The 14,719-nt window shown below is 44.1% G+C and overlaps 1 long non-coding RNA gene across 1 annotated transcript; it reads left to right on the top strand.

The window, feature by feature from the left end:
• The first annotated feature begins 213 nt into the window (after nt 1–213).
• On the top strand, nt 214–9,042 carry LOC113968180. Its single transcript, XR_003534406.1, has 3 exons — nt 214–317; nt 4,619–4,732; nt 6,627–9,042. It is a non-coding gene; the product is annotated as an uncharacterized LOC113968180 (long non-coding RNA).
• Nucleotides 9,043–14,719: the final 5,677 nt, after the last annotated feature.

Genomic DNA, 14,719 nt, shown 5'->3' with positions numbered 1-14,719 from the left:
AAGTTGTGATGTTCTGGCTCTGTGGGGTCTTGGGGCACCCATTCTGCCTAGGCTGTGTTTATTCAGTATAGGGAAACACATCAATCTGGGACCACTCAGAACTGTCACAGAAATATTGGGAAGAACCTTCCTGCTTAATATCTATCAGTGTTATGATTAAAAAAACCTCAAACAAATGCCACATTTTGTTTTTTCCTCTGGTGACCGGGCACCAGCATCTTGCTGCCATTGCTTCTTGTGTCCTCTGATAGTGTTTAAGCCCTTTTGAACAGCAGCCCATGGAAGGGGATGGGTGGACAGACTGTCTATTAAAACAGGTAAGTTATTTATCGTGCAATAAATAATTCAGCACAAATCGTAAAATCTAGCAAGTCTGTTACTTTGAATTTCTTTAAATCAACTCATCTTATATTTTGGTTTTTTTTTCAATCAGCTGCAAAGATGATGCAGAACACAGAACAAGATCAAAGGCTATGTATTATTTCACTATGTAAGTCTATAATAGAGATATAAAGGAGAACAATTTCTCCTCTTCAGTCTATCATGTCATTGTATGTCAAGGATAGTACTCCTTCCTGATGTTGAGTAAAAGATTTAACAGGAAATCCTTGAGCCGAGGACAAGGCAGAATTGTTCTGGGGAAGTGCTCTTGCTCTCCATCACCTGCCAGCGTCTGCTGTCAATCTCCAGGACAAGCTTGGATCTTGAACACAGTCTTGTTTTGGACCAGTTAGTACAGCTGAGTCAGACAGGTTTGGATAGTCAGGGGAAACACGGATGTTATAATTGTTCTCTTGAGGAGTTACTATGACTCACTTGGTTCCTATTATCTGTAGTATGCTGGTTAGGGTCTGAGTCAAGGAAACATTTAACCCTGAGCTTTGTTCACTCAAATTCAGAGTGAATTTTAGAGCCCTGTGCACTTACGCATTTTCCTGGAGTATGGTGTTTTTCTGAGGTAATGTCTGTAGCCAACCCAGAGGAGTTAATAGAGAAAGGACCTGTTGACTCTTGGAGGCTTGGATTCAACTTTCTCTTTAGTAATGTTGACAATGCTGGAAAAAAACAGGGATCCTCTAACAGGCATCATGCAGAGTATGTAGTCCTGGAAGGGGACAGGGTGAGTTAAGCCACAGCTGTTGTTTTAATTTGGACTTTCCTGGAGCTGCAGAGATTGAGACCACTTCAATGTTTCAGAGGACCAACAGTGAAGAATCAATGACAGTTCAGACAGTTGTGGAGGAGGTATATAGCTGAGAGTGAGCTAATATTACGGTGGTCTGGATGACCTTATGTGATGGTGGAGACTAAACCAATGAGACTGGAAGAGATGAGACCCCCAGAGCAGTCATTTCTTCATCCCCTTGTGTTTTTCTACACCTGGTACCTGCCAGAGCATAACAGACTTTAATCTTTGCAGGGGAAAGGAAAGATGTCCTGGGCTAGAGGAAAAGACTACCACCATGGCAGGGAGATCCACGCAGGTCACATTGTCCCAGCTCTGGATGTGAGTACAGTGGGGAGAAAGAGAGGCTTGGCTAGGCCAGGCAGCGCAGACCTGCAGTATTGTTGCTGCATCTAGAGCTGTAATATTACCAGTAGAGCTTCCCACCAGCTCCTGGTGTCACTTCTGCAGTACCAGGACCTACCTAAGGGGTGACAGTACCAGCCACCAGGCTCTCTGCAGAAACACCATCCCTGCTACCAGGATTCCCCATTTCTCAGAAAGTAGCTCTATAGATGGTCCACAGGGGTCCTGCCCTACCCAGGAACAAGGCTTTCAACCACCCCCCCAACACCACTGGGCCTTTCTACGCTGTATGAAGTGGTGTGATGAGTTCACCATCTCGCCTGTGTGCATTATCACTACTCCAGCCAAGAGACCCGGTTAGCAACACGCAGCCAGGACCAGCCGTGGTAACAGTGGGTGTACAGTGACCTACTTTTGACACAGCTTATGTAGCCTTTCTTGCTGCTTTATGCTTGAATGGCAGAATTTGCAACAAAAGGTCAATTTATGGCAGCCTTTTATTGCAAGGTTCTTTTGCTGTAGTCCAAAGTTATAATGACAAAATGCTCCGCTGAGTACAATGAGGACTGCAAAAATCAGACCCACTTTTTATGTAAGGCTTTTAACTTTATCTGTTTTAAACAGATTTTAGTGCTAAGCTGTTTGTTTGCTTTCCTATGAAAAGAGCTTTATTACTTGCATGGTGAGCAATAGAGGAATATGTCTGAATATTAATAGAAAGGCTCAGAAATGGGGTGTTTCAGTGAAATCATAAAAAATATTTCTGAAGCTCAGCAAATCACCCCCATGCATGGAAGGAGTCTAAACCACAGGAGCCCAGAAAAGGGAAAAATGCATGGCAAAAATGAAATGGGAACCTGTCCCCTGCCAAGGGAAGGCACAAAATAAATCTGATGTGACCCAAACACACAGGGTCATAAACAGGCCGAGATAAATGCAGGAGGAAGGACACTGTGACAATAGTTAGCCCAGAGGGCTGAGACACATGGCTGAGTTCCTACATGTCAACTGTGCTGCAATATCTGACTGATTCATACACTTTGCCTTCGGCAGCCGGGGGGTGAAACACATTATGTTAAGCCTCAGTGAAAGAGGGTTGGATGAATGTGCTCTCCTTGCTATTCTCAAAGGGGTGAGAGCATGTCCATGAACAGCTCAGCTGTCGGGGACACCCACCACTGCTCTGGGCACCCATGGGCTCCCATTCTGAAATGACCCCGACCCCTTTCTAACGAGGGTTGGCCTGTTGCAAATAGGAGCTGTGGAGGGTGTTAGTGTATAACCCTTTTGCCTCCAGCTCAAGGTAAGCATATGATGGAGCAGAAGGTCCCCGATGCTATGTGGAGCCTTCTTAGGCTTTAGTGACTCCATTGCATGTCTGAACCTTTAGCAGGGCCATGCCGTGGGCAAATGTTGTGCTTGGGGAGATACCCTAATGTGGTACAGAGCCTTGTTGAGCTGACAGGGTGGCTGGTCATAAATCCTGGGTAGGGGCAGCCTGTATCCCACTCTCCTAGCAGGATGCCAAGGACTGTGCCCCCAGTACAAGCAGAGCCTTGTTTTCCTCTCTACTCAGCTTTCTTCCAGATAGCAAAAGCAGCCTTGCCAATGTTCCTCTATGGTTTCTACTGCTGCCAGTAATCTGGGTAATCTCTTATCTTGACTTATTTTGCTGTTTATAGCCATGACAGCCGAACCCTAGACAATGTGTAATGTGTGAGTTATGTTAGACGTCGTCGAGCCAACACTGATCTGGAGCCAGGGCACTGCGAGCTGTGTGCTAGAGCTCAGAGCACCAGAGGTGAAAATCAGCAGTGGCAAGTGATTTGGGAAATTGCTGTGTCCCGGCTTCAGTTTACTCACTCAGTGAACAGTCTGCTCTTTGGGACTGATGGAAGGTTTTGCCTAAAGGCAGTTGAGTGTTTCTGGTTATGAGACACTCAGCCACAACTTCAAGCAAAAGGCTTGTTAGTCATCTTTCCTTCTATCTCATGTATCATCACAGTAATAAACCTCTCACAGCTGCTGTCCAGGATGCTGGGAAGGTGGGCTCTCTCAGTTTGAGCCTTCTCTATCTGTGTGTTCCCAGTGCTTTGTCTAGGTTTGTCCTGGTTTGGACTCTGGCTGAAGTCAATCTCCTACAGCAGTTGGAAAAGATACAAATAAATCATATCTTTCTTAGCTGGATTGACTCCTGAGTTTTGGCAGGACCAAGGAACTCTTCAGTCAGAATTGAAACTGCTATTATAATCAGTTACTCCATGCAGAGCATCATCTTTTGCATGCAAACATATAGGTACAGTCCCTTTCCAAGTCTTAATTACTGGGTGGATCTAAAGATAAAGGCGATTAAAAAAATTCATCAGTCATGAACTGACATCATTGTTTGCATCAAAGAAGCAGATCCACACTTCTGTAGCATCATGAAATCTGTAGAACTGGTGATGCTGATGGTCTTTTTTATAATAAATTCTTTTAAAGGCTTGATCTTAAGTTGAACTGAACATCTCATTAGTTCTTTTCTTGGAAGAGCTCAGTACATTTCTCAATCAGCTGGTTGAAAGAACGATGAACTGTGAAGACAAGTGCCTGGATGTATGAGTTTTCTCAGATACAGTCATAACCACATCCTGAGTTAAGGAGCCATTTGCAGTCATCTTATCAAACAGCCCTTGCTGTTATCAGCCTATCAGTGACAGCAAGGCACAAGTGTTGAAGTAGAGAGAGAGATAAAGGAAAAGGAAAATTCTCTGAGCAGCCAGCTGGGAAAACAAGTAATGAGGCCCCCTGCTTGGGTGTCTTTTCCATGTAGGAGGGTCCTCGCATTACAATGTCCCACAATAACCAAACAGTTTTCATCAGGAACTGTTTTGGGGGAATTTGTGCTTTATTCCTGGTTGCAATGCTGTTGGGAGAATACTTTGACAGAGTGGGTGTTGCATGCCTGCTGGTTGTTAATCTGTGTATTTTTGAGTCCAGTCACTGAAAGCTACCACCAAAGGGAATATAAAGGGTGGGCACAATTCTCACCCCAGTGGCGGTTGCTCCCCTTGGGAACACACCTTAACAACAGTATCAAGTTTGCAGGATCAAGGCCATAAGAATAACAGCATGAGAACAATGCGAGAACAACTGACAACAGAGGAAAACAGCTGTCCCAGAAAAGCTGGAAAACACTCTTACGGCAGCTTAGGAGAAAAGGTACAAATGTGCAAGTGAAAGGCAGGCTACAGAATGGCAGCCAGATGGCCCTCAGCATGACAAGGGCTAAGGCACCTACGGCACTGCCACAGAGGAGACTGGCACCCCAGAATGGGGCCCACAGCGTTGAGGTGCTGAGAGGACATTGCTCAGACAGACTGAAATGTGAAAAAGGAGTCAACCCTGGAAATGCCACCTTTCTCTCTGACTTAGGTATTCATTTGAAAGCCCGTATTAGGTGTCAGCTTGTACCTTGGGACATCTAGCAGTGCAGAACACTGATGAACCGCAGTTCACCTTATAGTCCTCCATACAGCCAAACCAGGACCTGGCTGGAGCGGATCATGACTTCAAAGCCATACATCCATGTCTTCTTCCTGCGAAAGCCAGAGAGTAGAAGAGAGTGGAAGGTTGCTGCACACCTTGGTGTCCCCTGGGCACACAGTCAGGATGTAGCAAGGGCAGTCATCCAGGCCGGGGATTTGCAGAGAACTCTCACACATAACCATAATCCTACCCTTGGGGACAGATTACCAGTTAGCATTTCTTTTCTTTCTGACTGTATCTGGAATGGGTAACTCCCTCTTTTTGTATAAAAATCTGCTAGTTCAAGCACTTGTCCAGAAACCGCGAGACCTGAGTTTTACACCCTCAGCCTGAGAGATTTCAAAGCCACTGCTTCTCTTTCTACATGAGCATCTTCACAGGTTTCCTAGAGGTCAGTGAGAGAAGGAAATGTTCTCTATACTTCCCCAAATTTTAGCTGATCTGTTGTGCGAAAAGGAGTGGATCTGCAAGAGAAGGCAAGCAAAAGAGACCCTGCCTCTTTTGTTTGGGCTCTTCCAGGGTGGAGAATGAGGAGTGCTGGCTGATCCTTGCACCAGGGAACTTCTCCAATCCCACTTCATGGTAGTAAATATATAAATAACACCAGGAGTGAGGAACAGAAGTTGGGACTTGCTCTTCCTGGTGGGAATGCCAGAGGCTCCTTACCAGTGAGAGCTCTCTTTGGTCTTTCTTCTTGTAGGGTTCGGCTTCAACAGAAAGGGTAGGGAGGAGTCCACCTTGTCATCACCCTGTAGGTGGGGTGCTCCCAAGGTTGGCAGCTGTGGACTTTCTGTTCTAGTCTTCTCTCTTGAGTTGTAAACTTTTCTAAACAAAGGTCAGGTTTTTGTGATGTGTCTGCACACGGGCTAGAATAACATTGCCAAGCACCTTGCTATTATCTTGCTGCTGTCATTAATTACCTAATTAAAGCTGATCATGATATGTTAATGATAAACCTTAGCCTGATTTCTGAGGAGAACAGAAAATTGGCTTAGTTTTCCTAGCTCTGGTCTCATTAAAGCCTCATGTCATTCTCATTATAATGTGATTTTCATTACTTAATCCATTATTTACCACAGGGAGAATCTGAAATGCACAGACTATATTTACAATGCGAAAATGCTACTTGGGTACTAGTCTTGGAACCAATGGTTTTGTACAAGGAATTGCTTTACAAATCTGTCTTGTGGCTACTTTTAAAAATAATAGTATTTAAAATAGGCACTTAAGGGATGAGTAACAAGTCTTGGCTTTGCAAATGCAGACATTAGATCACAGTGACCCTCTGCCTCTTGGGAACAACTTCCCTCTCACTTCCAAGCCATTGGATAATGTGTGCTGAGTAAACCGAACTTAGGTCAAAGAGCTGTTCACATACATTGCTAATTGGTGAACTCTTCATTTAGTGTTTTAAGGGATCTGGCACCATGTTTCAGCTTTATTCTCCAGCGGACTACTTGATCCAATGGAGCTTGCTTTTTATAATTTTTCATTTCAAATAACAATGTTTTCTCCCCAGAGGTTTTAATACCTGTGATCCAAAGTGGGGTTTTTTTGTTTCATTCAGAACATTGTACCTTGACAAGCACTGTGGTTTCCCATCTCTGTCAATGGGTTCAGCAAGTGACTCAGAGTGACACATAAATGAACAATCAGCGCCGCTCCCTGCAGTGTCTGGCCATTCAGAGAACTCCCTCACCACCCATACATCTTTGTGGTTTGAGAAGTCTGACAAGATTGCCATCAAAAGTGGAAAATTCGGGAAAGCCCAACTCTGTTTTGACATCAGCCACTGGTTTAAAATGCCAAAGCACAGAGAAAGCAAAACCACGAAGATACAGGAACTGCAACGCAACTGTTGTCAAGGAAAATCAAACAGTCCAGGGTTTGTAAGCTCAGTTTTTCCTTACAGTCTATCAATGTATATTCATGAGGAAGCTGGAGGGGAAATGGCACAAGAGCTCTCTTCCTTGTGTGTACTCAGTGGATGGTCCACCAAGAGCCTCGACCCTTGCTCTCAGGAAGGAGACGAGTCTATCATGTTCAAGAGAGGTGAAAGGTGCAAGAAGAATGTCAAGCTCTCTGTCCAGCGGGTCCTTGAGGGACAGATGAGCAGGCTCCAAGTCTTTCAACAGTGTTATTGAACATGCTCCTTCACAGCCAATGTACTCTCCAGATGCTACTTGGCATCTGTGGTTAAATCCATGGATGTTTGATATGCTCAGTACTGATCAGGAAGAGTTAAACAGTCTCATTTCTCCAAAGAAAACAAAAAGTCTCTTGTCTTCAAGGCATCACATATTTTCAAGTGCCTCTATACTTGAATATCCACCTGGAAGTCTTTTTGGGCTGGATGCTTAATGCCCCTGAACTTCACAGCTATAAACAGTGTTATGAAGCACTGTGGTTGTTCAGTGTTTGGGAAGGAGGAGATGCCTGGTGTTGAAATATGCATTTGAGGCATCCTCTGAAATACAGTGGAAAGGCAGTCAGCTATTGTCCTTAAATAAAGGGAATAGGAGAGAGCAAACTAAATCATATTTGGGTTTTGCCTTCAAATCCAGCCATTCATGATGCCTTCTTTTTACTCAAAATGCAGCATGCCTTGAGATTTTGCCATCTGCTCTTTCCTTTAGGAAAAGTCTGCTTTATTTTACCTCCCTTGCAAAAATTAACATCATAATGAGGAAAGCACTTTGCTGTTCTGGTTTGCAGTACACCAGGAGACAAAACAACCCACAAGTCCATGTCCTTGACTGAATTGGCAGTGTCTTGGCACCCATGTATTTATAACCTCTAAAAGGTATCCACACCAAGTGATATGTGGGCTGGGGGAGCAGCAGTGCCAGAGAGTCACCTCTGTGTGCTGAATGGTCATCTTTGCAGAGGGAGTCGGTACTGTAACTTTTTTCGTGTGGGAACATTAATGACTGTACATTGTTATATCTCGAGCCATTGTCTGTACTTGTATTTGGTATCTTAAAGCTGCTGCCCCTGTGGAGGAAGAAGAGATGACTTCTCTCCATCCATGGAAATGCCACCAAGAACAGTCCCAGATTATGTGCTGAGTGCTTGAATGTCCCCATCTGGCCCATAGGTCTGCCAAAGGTTTTATAGAGGCTGTAGCCTAGAGGTGTTTGGGACAGGACCCATAGCATGGTGTAGACTGGCAAGTTGTAATTGCACCTGTTTGGCTGAGGATGACATGAAATGAAGCATGGCAGCTAAGAGGAAAGCAAATGCTGATATGAAAATAACCCTTCTCCATTTCATTCCTCACCTAAGGTACAACAGCAAGGTAATTTCTGATAGAAAACAAACCACCTGCACTGAGGAGGCTGAAAATATAAGTTCAAGCACAGGGATAAATGGGGAAAAACAGGATGGCACAGTCATGGTCATAGATAGGCCAGAATACAGAGGTGGCTCTTGAGCTGCTCCCCCAGCAGGTCACAGTGGTCAGCAAATTTCTCAGGAAAAACAGGACAGGAAAACAACAGTTTTCAAGACAGATTTGAATCTCAATCAAGTTTTTGCAGCAGAGATCACGAAGACATCACTTCATGCTTAAATGAACTAGAGAACTTATTGAGGTATTTGTATGTGATCATGCCAAATGTCCTGGGCAGTACCTGATTAAACCCACTGCCAGCAGGATGAGTAAATCCAGCAGTAGAAAGGTGTTAAAATGTTCCATACTAGCCTTTGTGGAAGTAAACTGGTACTGGGTGCAGTAAAAGGCAATCAAATGTTAGTCCACATGGAACTTGGGGGTTTTTTGTAGGGCCCAATCTGGTACTGCTTTGATATAAAAAAAGTGAGAGAACGAATAAAAAGAAATACTGTTTGATTTCCTGATTAAAATTGAGCTCCATTTGTTTTGAATGAAAAGTTTCTCTGTAGAACAGTGACTCATAAGCTGTAAGTCAAAAAAGAAAAGAAGAATTAATCACCAGGAAAGGGAAATACAAAAACAAAACCAAACCCCCAGAAGTGCTTCAGCTCTATGGGACTGAGAGAATGAGTGTGTATCCTGTGATGCACTTGGCTGTATGCAAGTGGCTTTCCTTCTGCATTTTCATCTCAGTAAAATTAGAGGTTGGAGCTTGGGGGATATAGGTTCAACTTTTGATTCTGCAAAGCTTCCTGTGAGGCATGGGATGAATTCTCAAATCTCTCTGGGTCTCACCTGTAAAACAGTAATAACATTCTTTGTCTATTTAAATTACTGCTTCTTCCTATGAGTTTCTACCAGGCCTAAAGTAACAGGGCCCTAATGCATAATTAGAACCTCTAGCTGCCACTGTGCTATGAATAATAATGTTTATTAATCATAATAAACATGTCAGTGCTGTCAGAGCATGTGCATGGAGCAAGTAGAACAGTGTCTGACAATCACATCCTGCCACGTAAGGCTTGGGGTGGAAAATGAGACTTATTCTGCAGGTAATGTAAAACCCAGGGATGGCCAAAGTCTTCCTGCAGGCGATGTTGGCAAAAAAGAAAAAAGGTCACATTTGTTCTAAAAAATAATGCAGCAACATAGCTGTGTCCCTCTCTAACGTGTCAAGATAGCTCCTCATATTTCCAGACTGCAGTAGTGAGGATCTGAGTAGCGTCTGTCCAATCCAAAATATATATAACAACAGTAGTAAACCCCGAATTATATACTGAAATCACCCAAATTTATTCATTAAACCTTCCCTCTAGTTGCTCTCCTCCTCTTCCTCCTTTATCCAAGTCACTGTTCCTGTTAAGAGCTGAAGAAGGGCAGAATTCAGGCCATTCTATCCAATGATCTCAGTTACTGGTCCCTCCACCTGTGTGCCAGCAAGGGATGGACCAGATCCTATTTCTGACTCACCGTACTGAGAGAAAGGTGAGATGGCAGCCCATCTAGGAAAACCTCATATTTTGCATGCTTAAAAAGCTGATCTTATGGTAAGGCACAACTCAAAGTGGGCCAGGGTACTCCAAATCAAACCTTGTTTGCCGGAGTGGTGTAAAAAACAGAGATCATCCCAAACCCAGCTGGGCTAGGATCCACCCTTGCCCATATGAAACAATTGCTGCTGCTGACAGCAGAGAGGTCACCTTAGATTTTGGACTATTTATACTAAAACAAGACAGATAAAGCCTTTGAAGCTCCTGGAGTTACTTGAGACTCCAGCTGGCGTAAAGGAGGTCAGAACCTGCTTCTAGGTCCTTTGGTTGAATCTCATTGCTTGATCTATGCTGGAGATACTTGCTGCAGAGTTAGTCATCCTTGTGTCCTGAAGAGACCTCACAGCACTTTCTATTAATCAGAAATACCTGCTGGGAGGAATTGTCTGGTGAACTACAGGACTGGATTTGGGAACAAAAAAAAAATGAAATTCTGTACATTGAGAAAGAACCTAAACAACACAAACTCTGTAAAAAATAAATGGTGTGCTGTGTAATGGGGAAACAGTCTTCCTCCTGACAGCCTAATTACAGGTGGCTGATTTATTCTCCTCTGGAGCATGCCTGATCCCTTGCTCTGGTGCAATCCATCCCTGGCCACTCCTGCCAACCCCACCGTCTGGGAGCCAGACAGGCCACAGCCACCCTGCATCCACCAACATCAACATTTGACTTTCAGTAACAGCAGTATCTCCTTGACTCTGCAGCCCAATCCAGGAACCACTAAATCAAACTGAAAGAAGTGCATCAATGCCCATTTTTTTATTAAATCCGAATATCAAGTGTTAGGTTTTTTTAAATGGTGAAAGGTCCTGGGCACTCAAAACCCATTGAAAAACTGCAGGATCTGAAGACACAGCTCTCTTTTTTCTTTGACAAATTTGAGCTTCAGAGGTGCCCTGGTATGTGAACTCAGTCAACACCTCACGTGTGAGTGCATTTATAATTTTCTCATTGTGGCACTGCCAATACCTTTGTGCTTTTCAATCACTTCATGTTCGTTTTGAAACAAAACAAACATTATTTCCAAAGTGTGTCTGCTCAAAGCAATTCTCTGAACTGTTCACGTTGTGTGCATCACTCATGCCAGGAAAATGTGTATGTCTCCATGTAAAAACCAATTGTGCACCCCACCTTCAGAAACCTCCCATGCTCAGTCTGTGGTCCTGCTCCTCCATTGCATCAGAGAACAGTGATGATGCATTCACTGCTGTGTTCCCACTGCTGCTGACAGACAGAAACAGCCACAATGAAAAAAACCAGCACATTTACTTAACCCATGTCCTTGCAGTGAACAGTCCCTGGAATTTGCAGCAGGGTTCATGTTGTGCCAGGCTCTCGGTACATCTTGCTAATTTCCCAGCACCAGCATTTCTGCAAGGCCGGAAATACTGTTTGGTGGAGGCAAGAGAACAACAAGGAAAACAAAGCCTTGCCCCAAGCCACCATTTCAAATCAGTGGTGGAGACTAACAGATGCCAGCAGAATCCCAACCCCTTGTTTCAGCCACGAGGCAAATCCTGTTTTTGCAGTGACTTCAGTAGCTCACTACGACCAATTGACTGTGGCATCCAATTCATTTTTACAAGCTTTGTGGCACTATGGTCTGCCAGGAACCCAGAGTGAGCAATAATTTTCATTTGAACCATTTTTCAGTTGTGGGTGTTAAAGACATAGGTGGATTGAAGAACCCTACATAGAGCATCTGTCATTTTCCCACCTTTTTCATTGTCTTTGATGTGGGAGCTGCACTGTGTCCTCCATGTCAGTACATCATCTAATATATTCCTTAAAGAGCTGCTGAACTGTCTATACTAAAGAGTGAAATATGTCAGCTTATGTTTTATTTTGACTGAGAGCACAAATCCTTACCCTGCTCTGCCTTTGGGAGAAGCAGCCATGCCCAGGAACAATGCCGTGGTTCCAGCCAAACCACATCTGATCCTGAGATGTCATCCCTGACATACAGGTTTGGAGATGCTATTTCTCAAATGCAAATGTCAAAACGATGGCATTTGTTCAAAAATCAGCCCTCTGCTTTTGTTAAATGTATGAAATACCTGTGAGTGTGTTTAGAAGCAGACCAGGTGCCTCACAGCGGGCTTTAAAACAGAAAATCTGGGGTAGGGAGGAAACAATTTGGAAAAAGCTGAAGAGGGCTGAGAGGGGAAGAAACCCCTGTGCCAGCGGTTGGGTGTCAATATGTTTTCACCACGAGACTAGTTCTCTGCCTAAAACAACCTTATTTGAGGATTATCTCTGGAACAACATCATCTGTTCTTGATCCTTTCCAACCTTGCTTAGCTGCCATTTGGCTCCTGCTCCCTACGCACTAAGGACATCCAAGAGCCACACAGATGGAGCGGGAGCATTAACACTGGCACCTCCTTATAGACCATGTCACAGGGTCAGTGAATACCTGACAGCACACATAAGCAGCCTTACAGCAACATGAAGAACTTTCAGTTCTTCACCACATCATGTACCAAGAAAACACCAGACATCCCTGACATCGCCCTAAATATCAGAGGGAGGGAGAGTCTGTTCCTAAAGCCCTTCCAGATCCCAGTTTTCCACCCAAATGAATAACAAGCATGAAGCACTGGGTTAGCTCCCCTTCTCTTGGAAGCATCACCCACTTGGCCAGCAGAATGGAAGGAGCCAATAAGATCTGTTTTGGATAATCTGTATGACAATATTGAGCATTTCTTTTTATTATTCGCTGCTGGATTAAATTGCTTCTGGGATGCTTCTGTAGCTGTTGGCTCTGGCTAAATAGCAGGAGGACTCCCAATAGTAGGAGTCATATGACCATGCTCTTGTGCACTTGTGAATGGAAAATCATGTGTCTTCATAAATCACAGGAATATAAAGACCATATGCAATGTTCAGAGGTCCCACATATCCACTTGAGAGCGGGCCACTGCTAGCCAAGAAATCTGAAAGCAGAATTATCTGTACTATATGTTTTACTTTGCTTTAATACTGAACGTAAGTGGAGAGGAGAAAAAAGACAAATAAAAGAGAATGTCAAGAATAATGAAAAAAGTGTTTATTCCCGGCTCAGAGAAATTATTTTGACACCAGCTTTCACATTTTTTTATTATCACCCCTTTGGGCAAAGTCATTCAAAAGAACAAACAGAAAATCATACCGCAGACTATGATACAGAACCTGCCTCTCTCAGCAGACTGGATGTGACAGCAGAAATAAGACCCCAGGATCCAAGCATGGTGGAAAATAAAAAGGTTGTTTTAAAATATTGCTGTTTTAGTAAGTGGGGAGATGTGTGAACTCGATGTTACTAAGATAGTGATTGCCTTACCCTAACCTTACCCTAATTTTTCCCCAGTGTTAATACGTGCATATTGAACCACCACATCCTGAATGTGATAAGCACCTGCCAGGATCTGCTCCAGGACTCACTAGAGCTGTCCCTAATGAGACTCGATTTGCTCTTGAGTGTGTCTGTTCCCTGTGGACGCTGGAGAGCCCCCCACAGATGGTGCAGAGGATGCTCTTGTGTTTGGAGCCACGTGTGCTACTTCTCATCTTCACATGGAGTACCTATCTGCCAGAGTAGAGTTGGCAAAAATTAGCTGGACTTCCTTCTGTAGCAGCTCTCTGCAGACAACATGGTGCATAGTTGGCCTTCCTTGCTCTTTTCCATTGTTCTTCCCATGCTGCCCTCCCAGCTCTCTCTTGAGCGAGAATGCTCTGCAAGTCCTTCTATTCCTGTCAGGTGCCTCCTTTTCCCTATCAGCCTCTCCTTAACAAGGTCCTACTTTGAGCAGACAAATCTCCATTTTCTTCTACTTCTCTGTGTTTTCTTCACCCTTTCTGTTTTACAGGGTTTATATTTTTTCAGCCTTCCTACATATCACTGTCATGCAAGTTGTTTTACTCACCTTTGAGTTGTAGCATATGAACACACATACAGTTAAGACCTGTGGACCATAGAATTAGCATTCCTCTGCCCAATGGAGCTCCTTCTTTTCCCCTGGGATTTGCTTTCCGACTACTTTTGGAGCTATGACCCTGGCCTATACAAACTAAGGTTGCTCCCACGTATGTTTACAGAGGGAAGAAAATTTAAGGGACATAATAATAGAATCATAGAATGGTTTGGGTTGGAAGGGACCTTAAAGATCGTCCAGTTCTAAGCCCTCCTGCCATGGGCAGGGACATCTTCCACTAGACCAGGTTGCTCAGGATCCCATCCAACATGGCCTTGAACACTTCCCGGAGTGGGACATCCACAACTCTGGGCAATCTGTTCCAGTTCCTAACTACCCTCACAGTAAAGAATTTTTTCCTGACATCCAATCTAAATCTCCCCTCCTGCAGTTTGAAGTCATTTTCCCTCGTCCTATCACTACCTGCTCTTGTAAAAAGAGCACTACCTGCTCTTGTAAAAAAGCCTACAGCTTTCTTGTAGGCTCCCTTTAGGTACTGAAAGGTGATCTAAGGTCTCCCCAGAGCCTTCTCTTCTCCAGGATGAACAGCTCCAACTCTCCCAGCCTTTCTTCACAGGAGAGGTGCTCCAGCCCCCTGATCATCTTCGTGACCCTCCTCTGAACTTGCTCCAACAGGTCCATGTCTTTCTTGTGTTGGGAAACCTAGAGCTGGATGCAGTACTACAGGTGGGATCTCATGAGGCCATCACTTCATGAGGTCCATCATCTATTAAATTTGAGAAAAATGTGCTCCAGGGGC

The sequence above is a fragment of the Neopelma chrysocephalum genome, unplaced genomic scaffold (assembly GCF_003984885.1).
Source record: "Neopelma chrysocephalum unplaced genomic scaffold, ASM398488v2 Primary Assembly neopelma1_66, whole genome shotgun sequence".
NCBI lineage: Eukaryota > Metazoa > Chordata > Aves > Passeriformes > Pipridae > Neopelma > Neopelma chrysocephalum.
Note: the sequence above shows the minus strand (reverse complement) of the source record. Positions and strands in the feature narration are given on the sequence as shown.